Consider the following 26852-nt stretch of genomic DNA (forward strand, 5'->3'; position numbering starts at 1 on the left):
CAGGGCTCTGTTCTAGGCCCTCTCCTATTCTCGCTATACACCAAGTCACTTGGCTCTGTCATAACCTCACATGGTCTCTCCTATCATTGCTATGCAGACGACACACAATTAATCTTCTCCTTTCCCCCTTCTGATGACCAGGTGGCGAATCGCATCTCTGCATGTCTGGCAGACATATCAGTGTGGATGACGGATCACCACCTCAAGCTGAACCTCGGCAAGACGGAGCTGCTCTTCCTCCCGGAGAAGGACTGCCCGTTCCATGATCTCGCCATCACGGTTGACAACTCCATTGTGTCCTCCTCCCAGAGCGCTAAGAACCTTGGCGTGATCCTGGACAACACCCTGTCGTTCTCAACTAACATCAAGGCGGTGGCCCGTTCCTGTAGGTTCATGCTCTACAACATCCGCAGAGTACGACCCTGCCTCACACAGGAAGCGGCGCAGGTCCTAATCCAGGCACTTGTCATCTCCCGTCTGGATTACTGCAACTCGCTGTTGGCTGGGCTCCCTGCCTGTGCCATTAAACCCCTACAACTCATCCAGAACGCCGCAGCCCGTCTGGTGTTCAACCTTCCCAAGTTCTCTCACGTCACCCCGCTCCTCCGCTCTCTCCACTGGCTTCCAGTTGAAGCTCGCATCCGCTACAAGACCATGGTGCTTGCCTACGGAGCTGTGAGGGGAACGGCACCTCAGTACCTCCAGGCTCTGATCAGGCCCTACACCCAAACAAGGGCACTGCGTTCATCCACCTCTGGCCTGCTCGCCTCCCTACCACTGAGGAAGTACAGTTCCCGCTCAGCCCAGTCAAAACTGTTCGCTGCTCTGGCCCCCCAATGGTGGAAAAAACTCCCTCACGACGCCAGGACAGCGGAGTCAATCACCACCTTCCGGAGACACCTGAAACCCCACCTCTTTCAGGAATACCTAGGATAGGATAAAGTAATCCTTCTCACCCCCTTACTAGATTTAGATGCACTATTGTAAAGTGGCTGTTCCACTGGATGTCTTAAGGTGAACGCACCAATTTGTAAGTCGCTCTGGATAAGAGCGTCTGCTAAATGACTTAAATGTAAATGTAATGTAAATGTAAATAAATCAGTTGCATGGCCAGGAATCTGATTTATAATCTGATTTCAAACCACTTAAGAAGGAGGTTTGAAATGTGGTTTGAAATATCTGATTCCTTGTGCTTTTTGGCTGTTCAGACTGTAGGAAGCAGAACAGATTTGAATTGGATATGAAAAACAATTTGAGTCCCTTCAAACTGCCAATGCCGATTTTGAACATTCAAAGCAAGTGGGAAACGTCCATGGCAGGCATTTTTCTCACTTTTGTTTTTGTAAGTCTAGGTATTTGTATGTGGCCTGAATTGGTTCCCAATCAGAGGCAGCTGTTTATCGTTGTCTCTGATTGAGGACCATATTTAGGTAGCCATTTTGTCTAGGGTATTTGTGGGTTCTTGTCTATGTGTAGTTGCCTGTTAAGTACTCTTTGTATAGCGTCACGGTTCATTTAGTTAATTTTGTTAGTTTTGTTCAGTGTTCATTCTTATAATAAAGAGAATATACGCATACCACGCTGTGCCTTGGTCTCCTCGTTACGACGGCCGTGACAGAAGAACCCACCATAAAAGGACCAAGCAGCGTGTAAATGAGGAGCGGACATCCTGGACCCGGGAGAAAGATGAGTGGAGGACATCCTGGACCTGGGAGGAGGTAATGGCAGGGGACAAGACCTTGGAAGCAGGTGGAGATAGCACAGGAGGAACGGCGACGATACGAGGGACACAGCAAGGAAGCCAGAGAGGCACCCCCAAGAAAAAGAAATTGGGGGGCACACAAGGAGATTGGCTGAGTCAGGTTGGAGACCTGAGCCAACTCCTCGTGCTTACCGTGGGGAGCGTGTAACTGGTCAGGCATCGTGTTATGCAGAGATGCGCACGGTGTCTCCAGTTCGCATTCTTAGCCCGGTGCGCTCTATTCCAGCTCCTCGCAGTTGCTGGGCTTGAATGGGCATCCAGCCAGGACGGATGGTGCTGGCTCAGTGCTCCTGATCTCCAGTATACCTCCTTGGACCAGGATATCCTGCGCCGGCTCTGCATACTGTGTCTAAGGTGCGTCTGCACAGCCCAATGCGTCCTGTGCTAGCGCCCCGCACTTGCCGGGCTCAAGTGAGCATCCAGCCAGGACACGCATTGTGCCAGCTCTACGATGCAGATCTCCAGTGTGCCTCCACAGTCCAGTACAACCTGTGCCTCCTCTCCGCACTCGCCCTGAGGTGCGTGTCCCCAGCCCGGTACCACCAGTTCCGGCACCACGCACCAGGCCTCCAGTGCGCTTCCAGAGTCCAGTAAGTCCTGTGCCTCCTCTCTGCACTCGCCCTGAGGTGCGTGTCCCCAGCCCGGTACCACCAGTTCCGGCACCACGCACCAGGCCTCCAGTGCGCTTCCAGAGTCCAGTAAGTCCTGTGCCTCCTCTCCGCACTGTCCCCAGCCCCACCAGTGAGGTCCAGTGCGTGTCCCCAGCCCAGTACCACCAGTTCCGGCACCACGCACCAGGCCTCCAGTGCGCTTCCAGAGTCCAGTAAGTCCTGTGCCTCCTCTCCGCACTCGCCCTGAGGTGCGTGTCCCCAGCCCGGTACCACCAGTTCCGGCACCACGCACCAGGCCTCCAGTGCGCTTCCAGAGTCAAGTAAGTCCTGTGCCTCCTCTCCGCACTCGCCCTGAGGTGCGTGTCCCCAGCCCGGTACCACCAGTGCCGGCACCACGCACCAGGCCTCCAGTGCGCTTCCAGAGTCCAGTAAGTCCTGTGCCTCCTCTCCGCACTCGCCCTGAGGTGCGTGTCCCCAGCCCGGTACCACCAGTGCCGGCACCACGCACCAGGTATCCAGTGCAACTCGGGACTCTGGAACCTCCAACGACGGGGCACAGTCCGGAACCTCCAACGAATGGCCACAGTCCGGAACCTCCAACGACGGGCCACAGTCCGGAACCTCCAACGACGGGCCACAGTCCGGAGCCTCCAACGATGGGCCACAGTCCGGAACCTCCAGCGACGGTCCCCAGCCCGGGGTATAAGTTCAGGTTTGCGCTGTCACACCCTGACCTTAGTTATCTTTGTTTTCTTTATTATTTTGGTCAGGTCAGGGTGTTACTAGGGTGGGTATATTCGTTTTTTTTGTCTAGGGTATTTGTGGGTTCTTGTCTATGTGTAGTTGCCTGTTCAGCACTCTTTGTATAGCGTCACGGTTCGTTTTGTTCAGTGTTCATTCTTATAATAAAGAGTGTGGTATGTACGCATACCACGCTGCGCCTTGGTCTCCTCGCTACGACGGCCGGAGATGGGCGGGAAAAAACAGATATGTAATCCATTTTGAATTCTGGATATAACACAGAAAATGTGGAATAAATCAAGGGGTATGAAAACTTTCTGAAGACACTGTAAATGTCTTACCCGTGATGAAACGTTTTCACACATAGCTAAGTGTGGCCTACCGGATCCCCACATTTCCCACTATCCCACACCAAATAGCCTGAAGCTACAGGACTCATCTTGCAGGCTCTGTTTCTTTACTGGGGAGCATTGCGAACCATAGGTGTGGATTTTTGTTACCAGGTTACATGTACATTGAATAACACAGCAGCATTTCTGAATGTTTGGTTAGTTCTGTACAACATAAAAACAATGACAAAGTTGGCTATTTTACAATGGGGCTCAATGGGAAAGAATGTCTGTTTTCCCCAACTTGTGGGTGTGGTCGAAGGGAATTCATTTTTATGATGTGAATATTCACTCAGAGTAGGCTCTGGAGTGGCGCAGTGGTCTAAGGCACTGCATCTCAGTGCTAGAGGCATCACTACACACCCTGGTTCGATTCCAGGCTGTATCACAACTGTCCGGGATTGGGAGTCCCATAGTGTGGCGCACAATTGGACCAGCGTTGTCCGGGTTAGGGTTTGGCCGGGGTAGGCCGTCATTGTAAATAAGAAATTGTTCTTAACTGACTTGCCTAGTTAAATAACTAGGTTTTAAAAAATAATAATTAAAGGCTGGAGACTGTTCAGTCAGTCAAGGATCTATAGCAGGATGAGATTATGCTTTCTGGGTCCTATAGGTGTAGGCTAACAGGGATGTGAATGAGTGAAGAGCATCTACTCAAGGGGAAGATGATGATGTGCACTATGGGATTGTTTTTCTCTGAGTGGTGATAAGCAGTTAATGGGGGTTAGTAATAAATGTCATAAGTGAGATGTATTAATCTTAAATCATGCTGTCAAAATGTAGTGTTTATTTTTGTTATGTCTTCGGGTTGGCATGATGATATGCATCCAGAGGATGTTATTTTAGCCTATTGATGGTGGTTTAAAGGATCTTCATTATCCCTAGCCATTCTCCCGTTCCTCGCTGCGCGGTGAATCACACACATCTAGAATAACGGAATTTACGGTGACATGGTTGTGAAGGCAATTCACCAATCCCAAATGCGCCCACCATTTGGAGTAAAATTTCAACTCTACGGGGGCTTTGGTGTAATTTCTGCACAGCGCAATGTTGTGAATGAGGGACAGGGTGACGTCAGCGCTCGAATGTCAACAATGTAGAGCTGGGCGAAAGCATTTCATACGAGGGATACAAACAGCAGAGGAGGAAGCTGCACGCTGTTTTTCAAAGAGACAAAAACGATAACATATATTAGGCCTAACCACGCGTTATGCGTTATAATACGAAATATTGATGACTATTGCTAAACACTTTCAACAGTTTGGAGTGGGTGCTGCTGAAGCCACCATGTGGAATCAATCTAATTTGTAAGAGACCGACGGAGCGCTGACGTGCAAGAAAACAGGAAAGTTAAGGTGAGCTTATTACTGTTTTGTTACCTAGGCCTATATGCAATTACATGATGGTTTTGGTTTAGAGTGCGTCCTTTCCCCTGTGTTGCTTTTTCCCATTTGCAGTGCTAATGCATTACATTACATTCTTATACATTCGTTGACATAAAATCATAAATATGCATGCATAACATTATTATGCATGAAGACGGTTGTTTTTTGTTGTTTAATTATCAGCTTAGCGCACCAATAGCCTTTATTTGTCTAATAATACATTGAGGTGATCTTCCCATTGCGCAGAGCGGTGACAGTGCGCTTTGTTGCGCAGGGAATGTTTTTCGAACGAGGCTGAGTGGTCGCTGCATGGTCAATATGACATGAGGGCACTGTCATTTTGCGGAAAGAGGGGGCAGAGCGGGACAAAGGATCTCGTCGAGTAGCTCGTATTCCCGCCATTGGCCGCTATAGAAAGACATTTAATTATTTGTTTCCAACGAATTAGTGACTTGCAATAATGCAGTGTTGATTTTAACGAACGAACACGGTAAATAGATTGCACATGGACATGTTTTGTGCTTGCTAGGTGTCAGTAAACCGCCGTGATATGTTCAGCTATTGAAATAGGCTACTATAAGAATTTCCATAGAGAACTGTGTCACGGCTAGATGTCGCTCTGCTCCCCACGTGTTAGGCTACCAACACCAATTACAGCGGACAATAAATCTTAACAAATGCAGATGAATGCCTGATTCTATTTATACTTTTTTGAATCACCAATTGAATGACCTAATGTTTTTATGGATTGATTCAAATTTGATTGAGTATAATGGATTTCGTTTCAGTGCCATGCATGAACCTCAATGTTCCTCTTGGTCTACCCCTTCTGGCCATCTAATAATATTGTAATCTTTCAATCTGAATTGTGGTGTCACTCCCTGCCCTGTTTTTTGCATCTGATCTTAATAAGGTCATTTGCTTTTCCTTATCTTTCCTTGTTTAAGGTCTCACATGATGGGGAAAGGGCATCAGTAACTCAAATACTTCAGTTATTGGATTCCCGGGAAGCAGACTTACATCATTGTTTTGAAAGGAATTTGTCTCAAATTAACCTACCTGTTTCATATTACCTCACTATTCTAAACAATATTCTTGGCAATTTAACTATTAAACCACAAATACTACTGTAAAACGTAACGTTGTAAATACAGCAGGCATAAAAAACAGAAAAGAGACAGGAGGAAAGAGAGAAAGAGTGACAGAGAGAGATAACATAATGAGAGAGAGAACATAATGAGAGAGAACATAATGAGAACATAATGAGAGAGAACAATGAGAGAGAGAGAACATAATGAGAGAGAACATAATGAGAGAGAGAACATAATGAGAGAGAACAATGAGAGAGAGAGAACATAATGAGAGAGAACATAATGAGAGAGAGAACATAATGAGAGAGAACAATGAGAGAGAGAGAACATAATGAGAGAGAAAACATAATGAGAGAGAGAACATAATGACAGAGAGAGAGAGAACATAATGAGAGAGAGAACATAATGAGAGAGAACATAATGAGAGAGAGAGAACATGAGATAGAACATAATGAGAGAGAGAGAGAACATAATGAGATATAACACAATGAGAGAGAGAGAGAGAACATAATGAGAGAGAGAGAACATAATGAGAGAGAGAGAACATAATGAGAGAGAGAACATAATGAGAGAGAGAGAGAACATAATGAGAGAGAGAGAACATAATGAGAGAGAACACAATGAGAGAGAGAGAACATAATGAGAGAGAGAGAACATAATGAGAGAGAAACATAATGAGAGAGAGAACATAATGACAGAGAGATAACATAATGAGAGAGAGAGAGAACATAATGAGAGAGAGAGAACATAATGACAGAGAGAGAACATAATGAGAGAGAGAGAGAACATAATGAGAGAGAGAGAACATAATGACAGAGAGAGAACATAATGAGAGAGAGAGAGAACATAATGACAGAGAGAGAACATAATGAGAGAGAGAGAACATAATGAGAGAGAGAGAACATAATGAGAGAGAGAGAACATAATGAGAGAGAGAGAGAACATAATGAGAGAGAGAGCATAATGAGAGAGAGCATAATGAGAGAGAACATAATGACAGAGAGGGAACATAATGAGAGAGAGAGAGAACATAATGAGAGAGAGAGAACATAATGAGAGAGAGAGAGAACATAATGAGAGAGAGAGAGCATAATGAGAGAGAACATAATGAGAGAGAGAGAGAGAACATAATGAGAGAGAACATAATGAGAGAGAGAGAACATAATGAGAGAGAGAGAACATAATGAGAGAGAGAGAACATAATGAGAGAGAGAGAACATAATGACAGAGAGAGAACATAATGAGAGAGAGAGAGAGAACATAATGAGAGAGAGAGAACATAATGAGAGAGAGAACACAATGACAGAGAGAGAACATAATGAGAGAGAGAGAGAACATAATGAGAGAGAACATAATGAGAGAGAGAGAGAGAACATAATGAGAGAGAGAGAGAACATAATGAGAGAGAGAGAACATAATGAGAGAGAGAGAACATAATGAGAGAGAACATAATGAGAGAGAGAGAACATAATGAGAGAGAGAGAGAACATAATGACAGAGAGAGAACATAATGAGAGAGAACATAATGAGAGAGAGAGAACATAATGAGAGAGAGAGAACATAATGAGAGAGAACATAATGAGAGAGAGAGAACATAATGAGAGAGAGAGAACATAATGAGAGAGAGAGAACATAATGACAGAGAGAGAACATAATGAGAGAGAGAACATAATGAGAGAGAACATAATGAGAGAGAGAGAGAAAACATAATGAGAGAGAGAGAACATAATGAGAGAGAGAGAGAACATAATGAGAGAGAGAGAACATAATGAGAGAGAACATAATGAGAGAGAGAGAGAAAACATAATGAGAGAGAGAGAACATAATGAGAGAGAGAGAACATAATGAGAGAACATAATGAGAGAGAGAGAACATAATGAGAGAGAGAACATAATGAGAGAGAACATAATGAGAGAACATAATGAGAGAGAAAACATAATGAGAGAGAACATAATGAGAGAACATAATGAGAGAGAGAACATAATGAGAGAGAGAGAGAAAACATAATGAGAGAGAGAGAACATAATGAGAGAGAGAGAACATAATGAGAGAGAGAGAACATAATGACAGAGAGAGAACATAATGAGAGAGAGAGAGAACATAATGAGAGAGAGAGAACATAATGAGAGAGAACATAATGAGAGAGAGAGAGAACATAATGAGAGAGAGAGAACATAATGAGAGAGAGAGAACATAATGAGAGAGAGAGAAGAACATAATGAGAGAGAGAGAACATAATGAGAGAGAACATAATGAGAGAACATAATGAGAGAAAACATAATGAGAACATAATGAGAGAGAAGAACATAATGAGAGAGATAATGAGAGAGATAATGAGAGAGAGAGAGAGAACATAATGAGAGAGAGAGAACATAATGAGAGAGAGAGAGAACATAATGAGAGAGAGAGAAAACATAATGAGAGAGAGAGAGAACATAATGAGAGAGAGAGAACATAATGAGAGAGAGAGAACATAATGAGAGAGAGAGAGAAAACATAATGAGAGAGAGAGAACATAATGAGAGAGAGAGAGAACATAATGAGAGAGAGAGAGAACATAATGAGAGAGAGAGAGAGAACATAATGAGAGAGAGAGAGAGAACATAATGAGAGAGAGAGAGAACATAATGAGAGAGAACATAATGAGAGAGAGAGAACATAATGAGAGAGAGAGAACATAATGAGAGAGAGAGAACATAATGAGAGAGAACATAATGAGAGAGAAACATAATGAGAGAGAGAGAACATAATGACATAATGAGAGAGAGAGAGAACATAATGAGAGAGAGAGAACATAATGAGAGAGAGAGAACATAATGAGAGAGAGAACATAATGAGAGAGAGAGAACATAATGAGAGAGAGAGAGAACATAATGAGAGAGAACATAATGAGAGAGAGAACATAATGAGAGAGAGAATGATGAGAGAACATAATGAGAGAGAGAGAACATAATGAGAGAACATAATGAGAGAGAGAACATAATGAGAGAGAACATAATGAGAGAACATAATGAGAGAACATAATGAGAGAGAGAGAACATAATGAGAGAGAGAGAACATAATGAGAGAGAGAGAACATAATGAGAGAACATAATGAGAGAGAGAGAACATAATGAGAGAACATAATGAGAGAAACATAATGAGAGAACATAATGAGAGAACATAATGAGAGAGAGAACATAATGAGAGAGAGAGAGAAAACATAATGAGAGAGAGAGAAACATAATGAGAGAGAACATAATGAGAGAGAGAGAACATAATGAGAGAGAGAGAACATAATGAGAGAGAGAGAACATAATGAGAGAGAACATAATGAGAGAGAGAGAACATAATGAGAGAGAGAGAACATAATGAGAGAGAGAGAGAACATAATGAGAGAGAGAGAACATAATGAGAGAGAACATAATGAGAGAGAGAGAGAAAACATAATGAGAGAGAGAGAACATAATGAGAGAGAGAGAACATAATGAGAGAACATAATGAGAGAGAGAACATAATGAGAGAGAACATAATGAGAGAACATAATGAGAGAGAAAACATAATGAGAGAGAACATAATGAGAGAGAGAACATAATGAGAGAGAGAAAACATAATGAGAGAGAGAGAACATAATGAGAGAGAGAGAACATAATGAGAGAGAGAGAACATAATGAGAGAGAGAGAACATAATGACAGAGAGAGAACATAATGAGAGAGAGAGAACATAATGAGAAGAGAGAGAACATAATGAGAGAGAGAGAAACATAATGAGAGAGAGAGAACATAATGAGAGAGAGAGAGAACATAATGAGAGAGAGAGAGCGTAATGAGAGAGAGAGAGAACATAATGAGAGAGAGAGAAAACATAATGAGAGAGAGAGAGAACATAATGAGAGAGAGAGAGAACATAATGAGAGAGAGAGAGAAAACATAATGAGAGAGAACATAATGAGAGAGAGAGAACATAATGAGAGAGAGAGAGAACATAATGAGAGAGAGAGAACATAATGAGAGAGAGAGAACATAATGAGAGAGAGAGAGCGTAATGAGAGAGAGAGAGAACATAATGATAGAGAACATAATGAGAGAGAGAGAGTGTAATGAGAGAGAGAGAACGTAATGAGATAGAGAGAGAAAAAACATTGAGAGAGAGAGAACAATGAGAGAGAGAGAATACAACCCATATTTATGTTGATTTATTTTCCCTTTTGTACTTTAACTATTTGCACATAACTACTAAACTGTAAATAGACATAATATGACATTTGAAATGTCTTTATTATTTTGGAACTTCTGTGTGTGTAATGTTTACTGTTCATTTTTATTGTTTATTTCACTTTAGTTTATTATCTAGTTCACTTGCTTTGGCAATGTTAACACGTTTCCCATGCCAATAAAGCCATTAGAGAGAGAGAAAGAGAGAGGATATCAAGGAGGGAAAGCTAAAGATAGCGAGAGTACAGAAAGAAAGAGAAAATGAAAGCAATAGATGGAGAGAGAAGGACGTTCATCCTTCTCTACACAGTTTGGTCTGGCGCTAAGGCATCCCCAGAGACAGTCTGTCCTTATCACCTTGGACCTTGATGGGAGTAGTAAAGGGGAGAGGAGAGGAGGCGTCACTCCAATCGCTTTTCCTGCACCTCAGCAAACCTTTCAGACGAACGGGAATCCTGATACACCCTCAGTCACACCCTACACTTGACTTTCACTACAATGTATACTGTCAATTATACATGCACCTCACAGTATTGTCTGTACTCTGTACATACTAAAGGGATGTGCTTCAAGACTGCCTGCCAGACAGTGTGTTGAAGAATAACTTAGGAGGTGATGTCTCGTATTGATAGATTCTGTACTAAATGGGTAGATTCTGTAGTAAAATGCCAGATGTCTTTCTCTGGTTGAGTTGAATCCAATGCATTGGTTTCACTGTCTGCATCTCCCCCTCTGTGTGGCAGCACTGAGAAACACCTCACAGTGCTTCACCATACATAATGTAAGAAATTAGATATGCAGGATGCCCTCCTCAGAAAGATAGCCTTCTGAGGACGTTTTTTCCCCACTGTAGATATACATTTATCAGTATACTGTATCTCTATTTTTGAGTTGACACTGGATGACCTGACAAAGGACCACAACAACCAGTGGATCTTCCTCTGCCAATCCCCATTCCCAGTCAGTTCCCATCAACCCTCCCAGTCAGTTCCCATCAACCCCTGTGTACTGCCCCATCAACCCCTCATTCCCAGTCAGTTCCCATCAACCCCTCACGTACTGTCACCCATCAACCCCTCACCCCCCCCATTCCCCCAGTCTGTACTACCTACCCCCATTCCCAGTTTCCCATCAACCCCTCACGTACTGTACTGCCTCACCCCTCATTCCCAGTCAGTTCCCAACCCCTCAACCCCTCCCCCACGTCAGTTCCCATCAACCCCTGTACTACCCTACCCCCATTCCCAGTCAGTTCCCATCAACCCCTCACGTACTGTACTACCTACCCCCATTCCCAGTCAGTTCCCATCAACCCCTCACGTACTGTACTACCTACCCCCATTCCCAGTCAGTTCCCATCAACCCCTCACGTACTGTACCCCCATTCCCACCTTCCCATCAACCCCTCATTCCCAGTCAGTTCCCATCAACCCCTCACGTCAGTTCCCATCAACCCCTCACGTACTGTACTACCTACCCCCATTCCCAGTCAGTTCCCATCAACCCCTCACGTACTGTACTACCTACCCCCATTCAATTCCCCTTTGATTGTACCTTTCCTTTGTGATGTACAATGTCTCTGTACTCTGTATTTCTGTACTTGAGCTTGGATGACTCGGGGACAGTGTATTTGGAGGGAGGCTAACTTTAAGGCCGTCCCAGTGGGGATAGGATGTTTATGTGGTGCGGAGAAGGGATCTGTAGCTTCAACCTCCATTTGAACGGACCTGGCCTGGGTCAAGAAATGTATGCTTTAGTTGTTTGTTGAACCAGGACTGTTCTCTCATTTACCAGGCAATTCTTGAGCTACCCAAGTGTTGTGTGAAAACAAACAGACAAAAAAATAGATTTGTACAGAAGTTGTGTATAGTTTTCTCTGTGCGGTACAGAAACTCCCTGTCTGAATGTGTGTGTGTGTGTGGTTGTGGCTCCCATCTTGGCTCTTATACACTGGGGTGCAACCAGTGGTGGCAGGCACACTGACAAGGTGATGAGGTATTCTGAGCCACCAGTGGAATCTGGTCCACATACAAACACACACACACTTGCACACACAGACGGACATAGACACACAGGCGGACGAACACACACAAAACACCCTCTGGCAATGTTCTCACATGACGGAGATGAAAATAGACCTGCATTCAGTTCAGCCAGTCCGAGTTATTCAGTTTACCATCAGTGACTCAATATGCTCCCACAAAATATACAGATGCAATCTACAGCCTACACTCTGTATACCAGGGGTCTCCAACCCTGTTCCTGGAGTTACCCTCGTGTCGCTTTTCACTCCAACCCCAGTTGTAACAAACCTGATTCAGCTTATCAACCAGCTAATTATTACAATCAGGTGTGCTAGATTAGGGTTGGAGTGAAAACCTACAGGACAGTAGTCTCCAGGAACAGGGTTGGAGAGCCCTATTTTAGACTACAGGACAGTAGTCTCCAGGAACAGGGTTGGAGAGCCCCGTTTTAGACTACAGGACAGTAGTCTCCGGGAACAGGGTTGGAGAGCCCCGTTTTAGACTACAGGACAGTAGTCACCAGGAACAGGGTTGGAGAGCCCTGTTTTAGACTACAGGACAGTAGTCTCCAGGAACAGGGTTGGAGAGCCCCGTTTTAGACTACAGGACAGTAGTCACCAGGAACAGGGTTGGAGAGCCCTGTTTTAGACTACAGGACAGTAGTCTCCAGGAACAGGGTTGGAGAGCCCTGTTTTAGACTACAGGACAGTAGTCTCCAGGAACAGGGTTGGAGAGCCCTGTTTTAGACTACAGGACAGTAGTCTCCAGGAACAGGGTTGGATAGCCCTGTTTTAGACTACAGGACAGTAGTCTCCAGGAACAGGGTTGGAGAGCCCTGTTTTAGACTACAGGACAGTAGTCTCCAGGAACAGGGTTGGAGAGACCCGTTTTAGACTACAGGACAGTAGTCACCAGGAACAGGGTTGGAGAGCCCCGTTTTAGACTACAGGACAGTAGTCACCAGGAACAGGGTTGGAGAGCCCTGTTTTAGACTACAGGACAGTAGTCACCAGGAACAGGGTTGGAGAGCCCTGTTTTAGACTACAGGACAGTAGTCACCAGGAACAGGGTTGGAGAGCCCTGTTTTAGACTACAGGACAGTAGTCACCAGGAACAGGGTTGGAGAGCCCTGTTTTAGACTACAGGACAGTAGTCACCAGGAACAGGGTTGGAGAGCCCTGTTTTAGACTACAGGACAGTAGTCTCCAGGAACAGGGTTGGATAGCCCTGTTTTAGACTACAGGACAGTAGTCTCCAGGAACAGGGTTGGAGAGCCCCGTTTTAGACTACAGGACAGTAGTCTCCAGGAACAGGGTTGGAGAGCCCCGTTTTAGACTACAGGACAGTAGTCACCAGGAACAGGGTTGGAGAGCCCCGTTTTAGACTACAGGACAGTAGTCACCAGGAACAGGGTTGGAGAGCCCTGTTTTAGACTACAGGACAGTAGTGTCCAGGAACAGGGTTGGAGAGCCCCATTTTAGACTACAGGACAGTAGTCACCAGGAACAGGGTTGGAGAGCCCTGTTTTAGACTACAGGACAGTAGTCACCAGGAACAGGGTTGGAGAGCCCTGTTTTAGACTACAGGACAGTAGTGTCCAGGAACAGGGTTGGAGAGCCCCATTTTAGACTACAGGACAGTAGTCACCAGGAACAGGGTTGGAGAGCCCCGTTTTAGACTACAGGACAGTAGTCACCAGGAACAGGGTTGGAGAGCCCCGTTTTAGACTACAGGACAGTAGTCACCAGGAACAGGGTTGGAGAGCCCTGTTTTAGACTACAGGACAGTAGTGTCCAGGAACAGGGTTGGAGAGCCCCGTTTTAGACTACAGGACAGTAGTCACCAGGAACAGGGTTGAGAGCCCTGTTTTAGACTACAGGACAGTAGTGTCCGTTTTAGACTACAGGACAGTAGTCACCAGGAACAGGGTTGGAGAGCCCTGTTTTAGACTACAGGACAGTAGTCTCCAGGAACAGGGTTGGAGAGCCCTGCTATACAGAATGTGATTGTCAAAATGTTTCTGTGAGATTTATTTTGCTTTCCTGTAAGCTGTCCACAAATCTACAGAGTGTTGCTGATATGACAAACAACTAAACCTTGCACTTGACTTTTCCTACAAGCACTGACTTTGCTGATAACTTCATTATTGAGGAAAAATGTGCTTATGTGATATGTGGCTGTATCACCTAGTTCTTGTTCTTGATAAGAGCGTCTGCCTATTGTCTGAAATGTAAATGACAAGGCAGTGAGAAGTTACAAGTGAATCCTGTTATTTTACTGAGAGACAGCGACAATACGCCCCCGCACATACACAGCGCAAGAAGTGTGTTTCACACCTTCACTCTCCTCCCAACCGTATGCCGGTCACAGGATGCAAACCGCCAACCTGAACCTGCCCACCTCACACACACACACACACACACACACACACACACACACACACACACACACACACACACACACACACACACACACACACACACACACACACTCACTCAAAGTCACTGAAGTAGAACACACGCCACACTTGACACAATAATATCCTCCTTAAGGTGTATTGTCAAAGCTCAATCTTGCTCCACAAATCTATGGTGTGTTGCTGATATGACAAAAAACCAACAACATTGCAATTGAGTTTTCCAACACACCAACTAGGGCTGTGGCGGTCATGAAATTCTGTCAGCTGGTTATCGTCATGCAAAAGGCTGCCGGTCTCGAGGTAATTGACCATTAATTAACATAAACATGTTTAGCATCTCAAGGCTCCACTCATACAAGCAGCATACAATCCTCTGACGCATGCCATTGGAACATCTACATTTAAAAAAGTCTAATAAGTCAATTGAATATACACCATCACAATAAATTCATTCTTTATTTTCGTCAGGTCTAAAGAAACATTATGATATGAAGAAAATGTATTTCAGAAGAATAGAATATGAGTTGGCCTACTGTATGTTAACTGGTTATGTACCATGCCATAGGCTGTAGGCTTGTTCATTTAGCAGACAAGGTATGCTTATAAATCCCGTGCCATTATTTTATATTATATAATTTTATAGTAAGAAGAATATATTTGGACAGCTGAATAAAATAGAATGGATATATTTCCCATTCCGGAGTGAGAGTGTGTGCATATGAAGTGGCAATGTTGAGCGTAAAAGGGATCATTTGAAACAGGTCCTATATGCTAGATTAAGAGTTATTTGGCATCTTTAGTTGTGAATGATACAAACCTTAGAATGCATTAGAAATCAAAATATATACTGTATGGGCTGCATGATGTGACTACAGGCTATTGATGATTTCAGAAAATCGCAAAAAAAAGCTTGCTCTCTGTTCCTTACCTCAGGCTGCACACACTGTTCTCTCATCAATATATTATATTTTCACCTATCAGACTATTCTCAATTTAATCTTGTCTTTACTAATATGTCAAATTAGTTTAGATTTATACTGAAGAAAAATATAAACAGAACATGTAAAGTGTTGTTCCCATGTTTCATGAGCTGAAATTAAAGATCCCAGAAATGTTCCATAATCACAAAAAGCATATTTCTCTCAAATGTTGTGCACAAATTTGTTTACATCCCCATTAGTGTGCATTTCTCATTTGCCAAGATAACCCATCCACCTGACAGGTGTGGCATATCAAGAAGCTGGTTAAACAGAACGATCATTACACAGGTGCACCTTGTGCTGGGGACAATAGAAGGCCACTCTAAAATGTGCAGTTTAGTCACACAACACAATGCCACAGATGTCTCAAGTTTTGAGGAGTGTTCAATTGGCATGCTGACTGCAGAAATGTTCACCAGAGCTGTTGCCAGAGAATTGAATGTTAATTTCTCTACCATAAGCTGCCTCCAACATCGTTTTAGAGAATTTGGCAGTATGTCCAACCGACCTCACAACCACAGACCACGTGTAACCACAGCAGCCCAGGACCTCCAAATCTGGCGTCTTCACCTGCAGGATCGTTTGAGACCAGCCTCCCGGACAGCTGATTAAACTGAGGAATATTTCTGTCTAATAAAGACCTTTTGTGGGGAAAAACTCACTCTGATTGGCTGGGCCTGACTCCCCACCCATGGCTGCGTCATGTGAAATCCATAGATTAAGGCCTATTGAATTTATTTCAATTAACTGATTTACTTATATGAACTGTAACTCAGTAAAATCGTTGAAGTTGTTACATGTTGCGTTTATATTTTTGTTCAGTATCGAATGGTCCATTATCAAATGGGTATTCTCCCAATGGGCTCTGTTCTTGCAACTACCCCGTGCTTCATTTGTGAAACCAAGTGAAATATGTTCGGGAACATCGATAGTAACATGTTTTCACAACAAAGCATATTTAATTGAACTGTTGACAGCCCTTCTGCGTGCTGGAGGAAGGAATGAAGGAGAGAGGTGAAGAGATGGAAACTCATGGTGGTGAAATATTCTGTAGCTAAAGGTATCATGTGTCAGTCTATTAATTATGACATTTTAGAAAAATCCATATTACTAGGCTATTCAAAATCTAAAACAAATTCACTATAATTGTAGGCTTTATTTTAATTAGATTCATTTAGGCTAGACCAATTATGTACCAAAGATATCTTAAATCAGTATTACGTTTCTCTGATTTGCGTAATATGCTGTTGGCTATGTATTGTATAAAGGCACAATCAATATTTTAATTCTGGGGGGTTTTCGGACTTGGGCTCATATACGGTATGGCCTATGCTTATGCATAAGCTCTAATTTGCATATGGGTGTTTTGAATTAATCATTACCTTAGAAAGCACTGTCCATTTAGTTGTTAGGCTTTGAAACAACCTCCACAAGAACCATGTTTTCCACTCAGTTTCAACCTGTTAAACTTCTTTCTTCAAATTGATAGATCACAATGAGGTGAGCTTTAAAAGCACATACTGTTTTGATGATTAGTGTTTGATGTGATTTTCCATTGCATTTGCATTTGCATTGATGTCAGAGTGGTTAGAGGGACAATAGAGCCCTGAGTGCCAGGCCATTGGGACCTGATGGAGGGACAATAGAGCCCTGAGTACCAGGCCATTAGGACCTGATGGAGAGAAAATAGAGCCCTGAGTACCAGGCCATTAGGACCTGATGGAGGGACACTAGAGCCTTGAGTACCAGGCCATTAGGACCTGATAGAGGGACAATAGAGCCCTGAGTACCAGGCCACTGGAACCTGATGGAGGGGCAGTAGAGCCCTGAGTACCAGGCCATTAGGACCTGATGATTGTTAGCAAGTTGGGTAGGCTACTACAAAGGCATGTCCAGAGTGCATTAGTGGAGATTACCGTGACTCAAAGGTCATGTAGAATGTTACTGTGGTCATGTCTCATCCAGAACGCCGCAGCCCGTCTGGTGTTCAACCTTCCCAAGTTCTCTCACGTCACCCCGCTCCTCCGCTCTCTCCACTGGCTTCCAGTTGAAGCTCGCATCCGCTACAAGACCATGGTGCTTGCCTACGGAGCTGTGAGGGGAACGGCACCTCAGTACCTCCAGGCTCTGATCAGGCCCTACACCCAAACAAGGGCACTGCGTTCATCCACCTCTGGCCTGCTCGCCTCCCTACCACTGAGGAAGTACAGTTCCCGCTCAGCCCAGTCAAAACTGTTCGCTGCTCTGGCCCCCCAATGGTGGAACAAACTCCCTCACGACGCCAGGACAGCGGAGTCAATCACCACCTTCCGGAGACACCTGAAACCCCACCTCTTTAAGGAATACCTAGGATAGGATAAAGTAATCCCTCTCACCCCCCTTAAAAGATTTAGATGCACTACTGTTCCACTGGATGTCATAAGGTGAATGCACCAATTTGTAAGTCGCTCTGGATAAGAGCGTCTGCTAAATGACTTAAATGTAAATGTAAATGTAATGTCTCTTGACTGCCAGTGTGGCGGTAATACGATCATCGTAACAGCACTAGCACCGACTTTGCTGATAACTTCATTATTGAGGAAAAATGTGCTTATGACAACTGTGATATGTGGCTGTATCACCTAGCTATCTTAAGATGCATGCACTAACTAACTGTAAGTTGCTCTTGATAAGAGCGTCTGCTTATTGTCTGAAATGTAAATGACAAGGCAGTGAGAAGTTACAAGTGAATCCTGTTATTTTACTGAGAGACAGTGACAATACGGCTCCGTACATACACAGCATTTTAATGAGTTTTAATGAGCAGGCTTTCTTTCATGATTTGTTTTATTTTGACTGGAGCAAGATTGAGCTTTGACAATACGCCTCAAGGAGGATATTATTGTGTCAAGTGTGGCGTGTGTTCTACTTCAGTGTGTGTGTGTGTGTGTGTATGTGTGTGTGTGTATGTGTGTGTGTGTGGGCAGGTTCAGGTTGGCGGTTTGCATCCTGTGACCGGCATACAGGTGGTTGGGAGGAGAGTGAAGGTGTGAAACACACTTCTTGCGCTGTGTATGTGCGGGGGCTTATTGTCACTGTCTCTCAGTAAAATAACAGGATTCACTTGTAACTTCTCACTGCCTTGTCATTTACATTTCAGACAATAAGCAGACACTCTTATCAAGAGCAACTTACAGTTAGTTAGTGCATGCATCTTAAGATAGCTAGGTGATACAGCCACATATCACAGTCGTCGTAAGCACATTTTTCCTCAATAATGAAGTTATCAGCAAAGTCAGTGCTTGTAGGAAAAGTCAAGTGCAAGGTTTAGTTGTTTGTCATATCAGCAACACTCTGTAGATTTGTGGACAGCTTACAGGAAAGCAAAATAAATCTCACAGAAACATTTTGACAATCACATTCTGTATTTTTTATTTTTTATTTCACCTTTATTTAACCAGGTAGGCTAGTTGACAACACCTTTATTTAACCAGGTAGGCTAGTTGAGAACACCTTTATTTAACCAGGTAGGCTAGTTGACAACACCTTTATTTAACCAGGTAGGCTAGTTGACAACACCTTTATTTAACCAGGTAGGCTAGTTGACAACACCTTTATTTAACCAGGTAGGCTAGTTGACAACACCTTTATTTAACCAGGTAGGCTAGTTGAGAACACCTTTATTTAACCAGGTAGGCTAGTTGACAACACCTTTATTTAACCAGGTAGGCTAGTTGACAACACCTTTATTTAACCAGGTAGGCTAGTTGACAACACCTTTATTTAACCAGGTAGGCTAGTTGAGAACACCTTTATTTAACCAGGTAGGCTAGTTGACAACACCTTTATTTAACCAGGTAGGCTAGTTGAGAACACCTTTATTTAACCAGGTAGGCTAGTTGACAACACCTTTATTTAACCAGGTAGGCTAGTTGACAACACCTTTATTTAACCAGGTAGGCTAGTTGAGAACACCTTTATTTAACCAGGTAGGCTAGTTGACAACACCTTTATTTAACCAGGTAGGCTAGTTGACAACACCTTTATTTAACCAGGTAGGCTAGTTGACAACACCTTTATTTAACCAGGTAGGCTAGTTGACAACACCTTTATTTAACCAGGTAGGCTAGTTGACAACACCTTTATTTAACCAGGTAGGCTAGTTGACAACACCTTTATTTAACCAGGTAGGCCAGTTGACAACACCTTTATTTAACCAGGTAGGCTAGTTGACAACACCTTTATTTAACCAGGTAGGCTAGTTGACAACACCTTTATTTAACCAGGTAGGCTAGTTGAGAACACCTTTATTTAACCAGGTAGGCTAGTTGACAACACCTTTATTTAACCAGGTAGGCTAGTTGACAACACCTTTATTTAACCAGGTAGGCTAGTTGAGAACACCTTTATTTAACCAGGTAGGCTAGTTGACAACACCTTTATTTAACCAGGTAGGCTAGTTGAGAACACCTTTATTTAACCAGGTAGGCTAGTTGACAACACCTTTATTTAACCAGGTAGGCTAGTTGACAACACCTTTATTTAACCAGGTAGGCTAGTTGACAACACCTTTATTTAACCAGGTAGGCTAGTTGAGAACACCTTTATTTAACCAGGTAGGCTAGTTGACAACACCTTTATTTAACCAGGTAGGCTAGTTGAGAACACCTTTATTTAACCAGGTAGGCTAGTTGACAACACCTTTATTTAACCAGGTAGGCTAGTTGACAACACCTTTATTTAACCAGGTAGGCTAGTTGACAACACCTTTATTTAACCAGGTAGGCTAGTTGAGAACACCTTTATTTAACCAGGTAGGCTAGTTGAGAACACCTTTATTTAACCAGGTAGGCTAGTTGAGAACACCTTTATTTAACCAGGTAGGCTAGTTGACAACACCTTTATTTAACCAGGTAGGCTAGTTGACAACACCTTTATTTAACCAGGTAGGCCAGTTGACAACACCTTTATTTAACCAGGTAGGCTAGTTGACAACACCTTTATTTAACCAGGTAGGCCAGTTGAGAACACCTTTATTTAACCAGGTAGGCTAGTTGAGAACACCTTTATTTAACCAGGTAGGCTAGTTGACAACACCTTTATTTAACCAGGTAGGCCAGTTGAGAACACCTTTATTTAACCAGGTAGGCTAGTTGAGAACACCTTTATTTAACCAGGTAGGCTAGTTGAGAACACCTTTATTTAACCAGGTAGGCTAGTTGAGAACACCTTTATTTAACCAGGTAGGCTAGTTGAGAACACCTTTATTTAACCAGGTAGGCTAGTTGACAACACCTTTATTTAACCAGGTAGGCTAGTTGACAACACCTTTATTTAACCAGGTAGGCTAGTTGACAACACCTTTATTTAACCAGGTAGGCTAGTTGACAACACCTTTATTTAACCAGGTAGGCTAGTTGACAACACCTTTATTTAACCAGGTAGGCTAGTTGACAACACCTTTATTTAACCAGGTAGGCTAGTTGACAACACCTTTATTTAACCAGGTAGGCTTTATTTGGTAGAACACCTTTATTTAACCAGGTAGGCTAGTTGAGAACACCTTTATTTAACCAGGTAGGCTAGTTGAGAACACCTTTATTTAACCAGGTAGGCTAGTTGAGAACACCTTTATTTAACCAGGTAGGCTAGTTGAGAACACCTTTATTTAACCAGGTAGGCTAGTTGAGAACACCTTTATTTAACCAGGTAGGCTAGTTGACAACACCTTTATTTAACCAGGTAGGCTAGTTGACAACACCTTTATTTAACCAGGTAGGCCAGTTGACAACACCTTTATTTAACCAGGTAGGCTAGTTGACAACACCTTTATTTAACCAGGTAGGCCAGTTGAGAACACCTTTATTTAACCAGGTAGGCTAGTTGAGAACACCTTTATTTAACCAGGTAGGCTAGTTGACAACACCTTTATTTAACCAGGTAGGCCAGTTGACAACACCTTTATTTAACCAGGTAGGCTAGTTGAGAACACCTTTATTTAACCAGGTAGGCTAGTTGAGAACACCTTTATTTAACCAGGTAGGCTAGTTGAGAACACCTTTATTTAACCAGGTAGGCTAGTTGAGAACACCTTTATTTAACCAGGTAGGCTAGTTGACAACAACTTTATTTAACCAGGTAGGCCAGTTGAGAACACCTTTATTTAACCAGGTAGGCTAGTTGACAACAAGTTCTCATTTGCAACTGCGACCTGGACAAGATAAAGCAAAGCAGTGTGACACAAACAACAACACAGAGTTACTCATGGAGTAAACAATAAACAAGTCAATAACACAGTAGAGAAAAAAAGTCTATATATAGTGTGTGCAAAAGGCGTGAGGAGGTAGGCAATAAATAGGCCATAGGAGCGAATAATTACAATTTAGCAGATTAACACTGGAGTGATAAATGAGCAGATGATGATGTGCAAGTAGATATACTGGTGTGCAAAAGAGCAGGAAAGTAAATAAAATAAAAACAGTATGGGGATGAGGTAGGTAGATTGGGTGGGCTATTTATAGATGGACTATGTACAGCTGCAGCGATCGGTTAGCTGCTCAGATAGTTGATGTTTAAAGTTGGTGAGGGAAATAAAAGTCTCCAACTTTTTTGCAATTCGTTCCAGTCACTGGCAGCAGAGAACTGGAAGGAAAGGCGGCCGAATGAGGTGTTGGCTTTAGGGATGATCAGTGAGATACACCTGCTGGAGCGCGTGCTACGGATGGGTGTTGCCATCGTGACCAGTGAACTGAGATAAGGCGGAGCTTTACCTAGCATGGCGGCAGCTTTCCAATCTGTAGGGATCTCGAACGATACGAAAGAGAGGTTGAAAAGGCTAGTAATAGGGGTTGCAACAATGGCGGCGGATAGTTTTAGAAAGAGAGGGTCCAGATTGTCTAGCCCAGCTGATTTGTACGGGTCCAGGTTTTGCAGCTCTTTCAGAACATCTGCTGTCTGGATTTGGGTGAAGGAGAAGCTGGGAGGCTTGGGCGAGTAGCTGCGGGGGAGGCGGAGCTGTTGGCCCGGGTTGGAGTAGCCAGGAGGATGCCATGGCCAGCCGTTGAGAAATGCTTATTGACATTTTTGATTATCATGGATTTATCAGTGGTGACCGTGTTACCTAGCCTCAGTGCAGTGGGCAGCTGGGAGGAGGTGCAGCAGGGCTCTCCAACCCTGTTCCTGGAGAGCTACGGTCCTGTAGGTTTTCACTCCAACCCTAATCTAGCACACCGGATTGTAATAATTAGCTGGTTGATAAGCTGAATCAGGTTTGTTACAACTGGGGTTGGAGTGAAAAGCGACACGAGGGTAACTCCAGGAACAGGGTTGGAGACCCCTGGTATACAGAGTGTAGGCTGTAGATTGCGTCTGTATATTTTGTGGGAGCATATTGAGCCACTGATGGTAAACTGAATAACTAGGACTGGCTGAACTGAATGCAGGTCTATTTTCATCTCCATCATGTGAGAACATTGCCAGAGGGTGTTTTGTGTGTGTGTGTGTGTGTGTGTGTGTGTGTGTGTGTGTGTGTGTGTGTGTGTGTGTGTGTGTGTGTGTGTGTGTGTGTGTGTGAGACTGTCTTTGTGCGTGTGTGTGGCTCAGAATACCTTATCACCTTGTCAGCGTGCCTTCCACCAATGGTTGCAACCCAGTGTGTAAGAGCCTAGATGAGAGCCAGATGCCTGTCTGGAACCACCACACAAACACACACACATATGCAGTCAGACATGGGAAAACGGCTAGTTATGGCTGAAAGAAAATCTCAGTGCCAGGACACGGCTCATTATAGACCGGGCAGGAGCTACTAATTCTGTGCCAGCAGGGATTTTCTATACCGCACAGAGAAAACTATACACAACTTCTGTACAAATCTTTTTCTTTTTTTAGTCTGTTTGTTTTCACACAGTCCTGGTTAAACAAACAAATAAAGCACCATGTCTGCCTTGTGCATACATTTCTTGACCCAGGCCAGGTCTGTTCAGAATGAGGATGAAGCTACAGATCCCCTCTCCGCACCACACAAACACCCAATTCCCACTGGGACGGCCAGAAGCTTCTAAAGCCGTGACATAATTTTCTGGAATTTTCCAAGCTGTTTAAAGGCACAGTCAACTTCGTGTATGTAAACTTCTGACCCACTGGAATTGTGATACAGTGAATTATAAGTGAAATAATCTGTCTGTAAACAATTGTTGGAAAAATGACTTGTGTCATGCACAAAGTAGATGTCCTAACCGACTTGCCAAAACTATAGTTTGTTAACAAGAAATTTGTGGAGCGGTTGAAAAACAAGTTTTAATGACTCCAACCTGAGTGTATGTAAACCTCCGACTTCAACTGTATTTGCACCTGTGATAGACAATGCTGCGAACATGAAGGCTGCTTGGTCTAAAGTGGAGGAGTCCTACCCTCACATCACACCCATTGGCTGTGCTGCTCATGCATTGAATCTGCTCCTCGAGGACATAATGGCACTGAAAACAATGGATACACTCTACAAGATAGCCAAGGAAATGGTTAGGTATGTGAAGGGTCATCAAGTTATAGCAGCAATCTACCTCACCAAGCAAAGTGGGAAGAATAAGGGCACCATATTGAAGCTGCCCAGCAACACCTGTTGGGGGGGTGTTGTCATCATGTTTGACAGTCTCCAGGAGGGGAAGGAGTCTCTCCAAGAAATGGCCATATCACAGTCTGCCGATATTGACAGCCCCATCAAGAGGATCCTCCTGGATGATGTATTTTGGGAGAATGGTAAGCAGCCTGAAACTCCTGAAACCTATAGCAGTAGCCATTGCACGGATTGAGGGAGACAATGCCATCCTGTCTGATGTTCAGACTCTGCTTGCAGATGTTAGAGAAGAAATCCATACTGCCCTGCTGTCACGCCCTGACCTTAGAGAGCCTTTTTATTCTCTATTTGGTTAGGTCAGGGTGTGACTAGGGTGGGCAATCTATGTTTTCTATTTCTTTGTTGGCCGGGTATGGTTCCCAATCAGAGGCAGCTGTCTATTGTTGTCTCTGATTGGGGATCATACTTAGGCAGCCTTTTCCCACCTGTAGTTTGTGGGATCTTGTTTTGGTACTGTGCTGTTTAGCCCTACTAAACTTTATGTTTAGTTTGTATTTGTTGTTTTTTCGGCGTTCTTTGAAATAAAGAAAGATATACGCCTACCACGCTGCGCCTTGGTCCACTCATTCCATCAACGAACATAACATCTGCCCACTTCACTGTTGTTCCAAGCAGAGGAAACTGCAGTTCTGAAATACATCAAAAAGCGTGAAGACTTCTGCCTGAAGCTCATATACATCGCAGTGTACATGTTGGACCCCAAGTATGCTGGCAAGAGCATCCTGTCTGGTGCAGAGATCAACAAGGCCTATGGTGTCATCACTACCGTGTCTCGCCACCTTGGCCTGGATGAGGACAAGGATCTTGTTTGTTTCAACTCCTCAAATTCAGAGCAGAGCAGACTACTAAAATGGATGTGTAAATTATCATTAATTCTGGAAAATGTATGGTTAGTTTTGTCGCGCGTGGTTTACGGTACCACGTAAAGCTATCAGCATTTTAGTCAAATAAAGATTGTTATACTAGCTGTTTGGATGACTGTGTTTTATAAGTGTAAAACAATTATATAAGCAATTGGGAACTAGTTCTCATTCTGAGAAATAAGGTAGGCCACTTGATTTCAATACCTAAACAAAGTGGACAGGCAAGCATGCTGTTCAAACGGTTGGAGACAGGTCATAACAATTCAACTATTTTGCCTTGTTAGCTGAATTCAGTGCTTGTGAAATTACATCTATATCTAAACTGTCTAAACTTGAAAAATAAAAAGTAGCTGGCTACTCACTAGCACGTTGGCTTGTGCTTGAGAGAATGTTTATGAGACTGGTGTTAATTTTCTATAATGCCTGCTACATTATTAGTGAATGCGCATTATGCATGGTTCTGGTTACATTTGTAACAAAAAGGGCATTTTTAAAGACAGACCTGAAAGCCAGATACAATGAAATGCAGTGTATTTGACCTGTAATTGTACAACAAAGCTCATTTAGAGAAAACGTTTTAAAAAATGGAGATATACAGTACCAGTCAAAAGTTTGGACACACCTATTCATTCAAGGGTTTTTCTTTATTTTTACTATATTCTACATTGTAGAATACTAGTGAAGACATCAAAACTATGAAATAACACATATGGAATCATGTAGTAACCAAAAAAGAGTTAAACAAATCAAAATATATTGTATGTTTTAGATTCTTCATAGTAGCATTCTCTTAACCAGCTTCACCTGGAATGATTTTTCCAACTGTCTTGAAGGAGTTCCCATATATGCTGAGTACTTGTTGGCTGCTTTTCCTTCACTCTGCGGTCCAACTCATCCCAAACCATCTCAATTGGGTTGAGGTTGGGTGATTGTGGAGGCCATGTCATCTTATGCAGCACTCCAATACTCTCGTTCTTGGTCAAATAGCCCTTACACAGCCTGGAGGTGTGCTGGGTCATTGTCCTGTTGAAAAACAAATTATAGTCCCACTAAGCGCAAACCAAATGGGATGGCGTATCGCTGCAGAATGCTGTGGTAGCCATGCAGGTTCAGTGTGCCTTGAATTCTAAATAAATCACAGACAGTGTCACCAGCAAAGCACTCCCACACCATCACACATCCTCCTCCATGCTTCACGGTGGGAATCACACATGCAGAGATCATCCATTCACCTACTCTGCATCTCACAAAGACACAGCATTTCGATCCAAAAATCTCAAAGTTGGACATTCCACCGGTCTAATGTCCATTGCTCGTGTTTCTTGGCTCAAGCAAGTCTCTTCTTCTTATTGGTGTCCTTTGTAACGGTTTCCTTGCAGCAAATTGACAATGAAGGCCTGATTCACGCAGTCTCCTCTGAACAGTTGATGTTGAGATATCTGTTACTTGAAATCTGTGAAGCATTTATTTGGGCTGCAATCTGAGGTGCAGTTAACTCTAATGAACTTATCCTCTGCAGCTGTGGTAACTCTGGGTCTTCCTTTCCTGTGATGGTCCTCATGAGAGCTAGTTTCATCATAGCGCTTGATGGTTTTTGCGACTGCACTTGAAGATACTTTTTTTTGTATTGACTATATTGACTGACCTTCATGTCTTAAAGCAATGATGGACTGTCGTTTCTCTTTGCTTATTTGAGCTGTTTTTTCCATAATATGGACTTGGGCTTTTACCTAATAGGGCTATCTTCTGTATACTACCCCTACCTTGTCACAACACAACTGA

At 43.3% G+C, this 26852-nt stretch overlaps 1 protein-coding gene across 3 annotated transcripts in view; it reads left to right on the forward strand.

Annotated features, from left to right (window-relative positions):
• The first annotated feature begins 4598 nt into the window (after positions 1 to 4598).
• Positions 4599 to 26852, forward strand: part of LOC115125176 (transcription regulator protein BACH2-like) — a 74573-nt gene continuing 52319 nt past the window's right edge. For all 3 annotated transcript variants that reach the window (XM_065004277.1, XM_065004278.1, XM_065004279.1), the window contains exon 1: positions 4599 to 4858. The gene's annotated coding sequence lies outside the window, so the exon portion shown is untranslated. The remainder of the gene's footprint in view (positions 4859 to 26852) is intronic.

The sequence above is a fragment of the Oncorhynchus nerka genome, linkage group LG18 (genome assembly GCF_034236695.1).
Source record: "Oncorhynchus nerka isolate Pitt River linkage group LG18, Oner_Uvic_2.0, whole genome shotgun sequence".
Taxonomy (NCBI): domain Eukaryota; kingdom Metazoa; phylum Chordata; class Actinopteri; order Salmoniformes; family Salmonidae; genus Oncorhynchus; species Oncorhynchus nerka.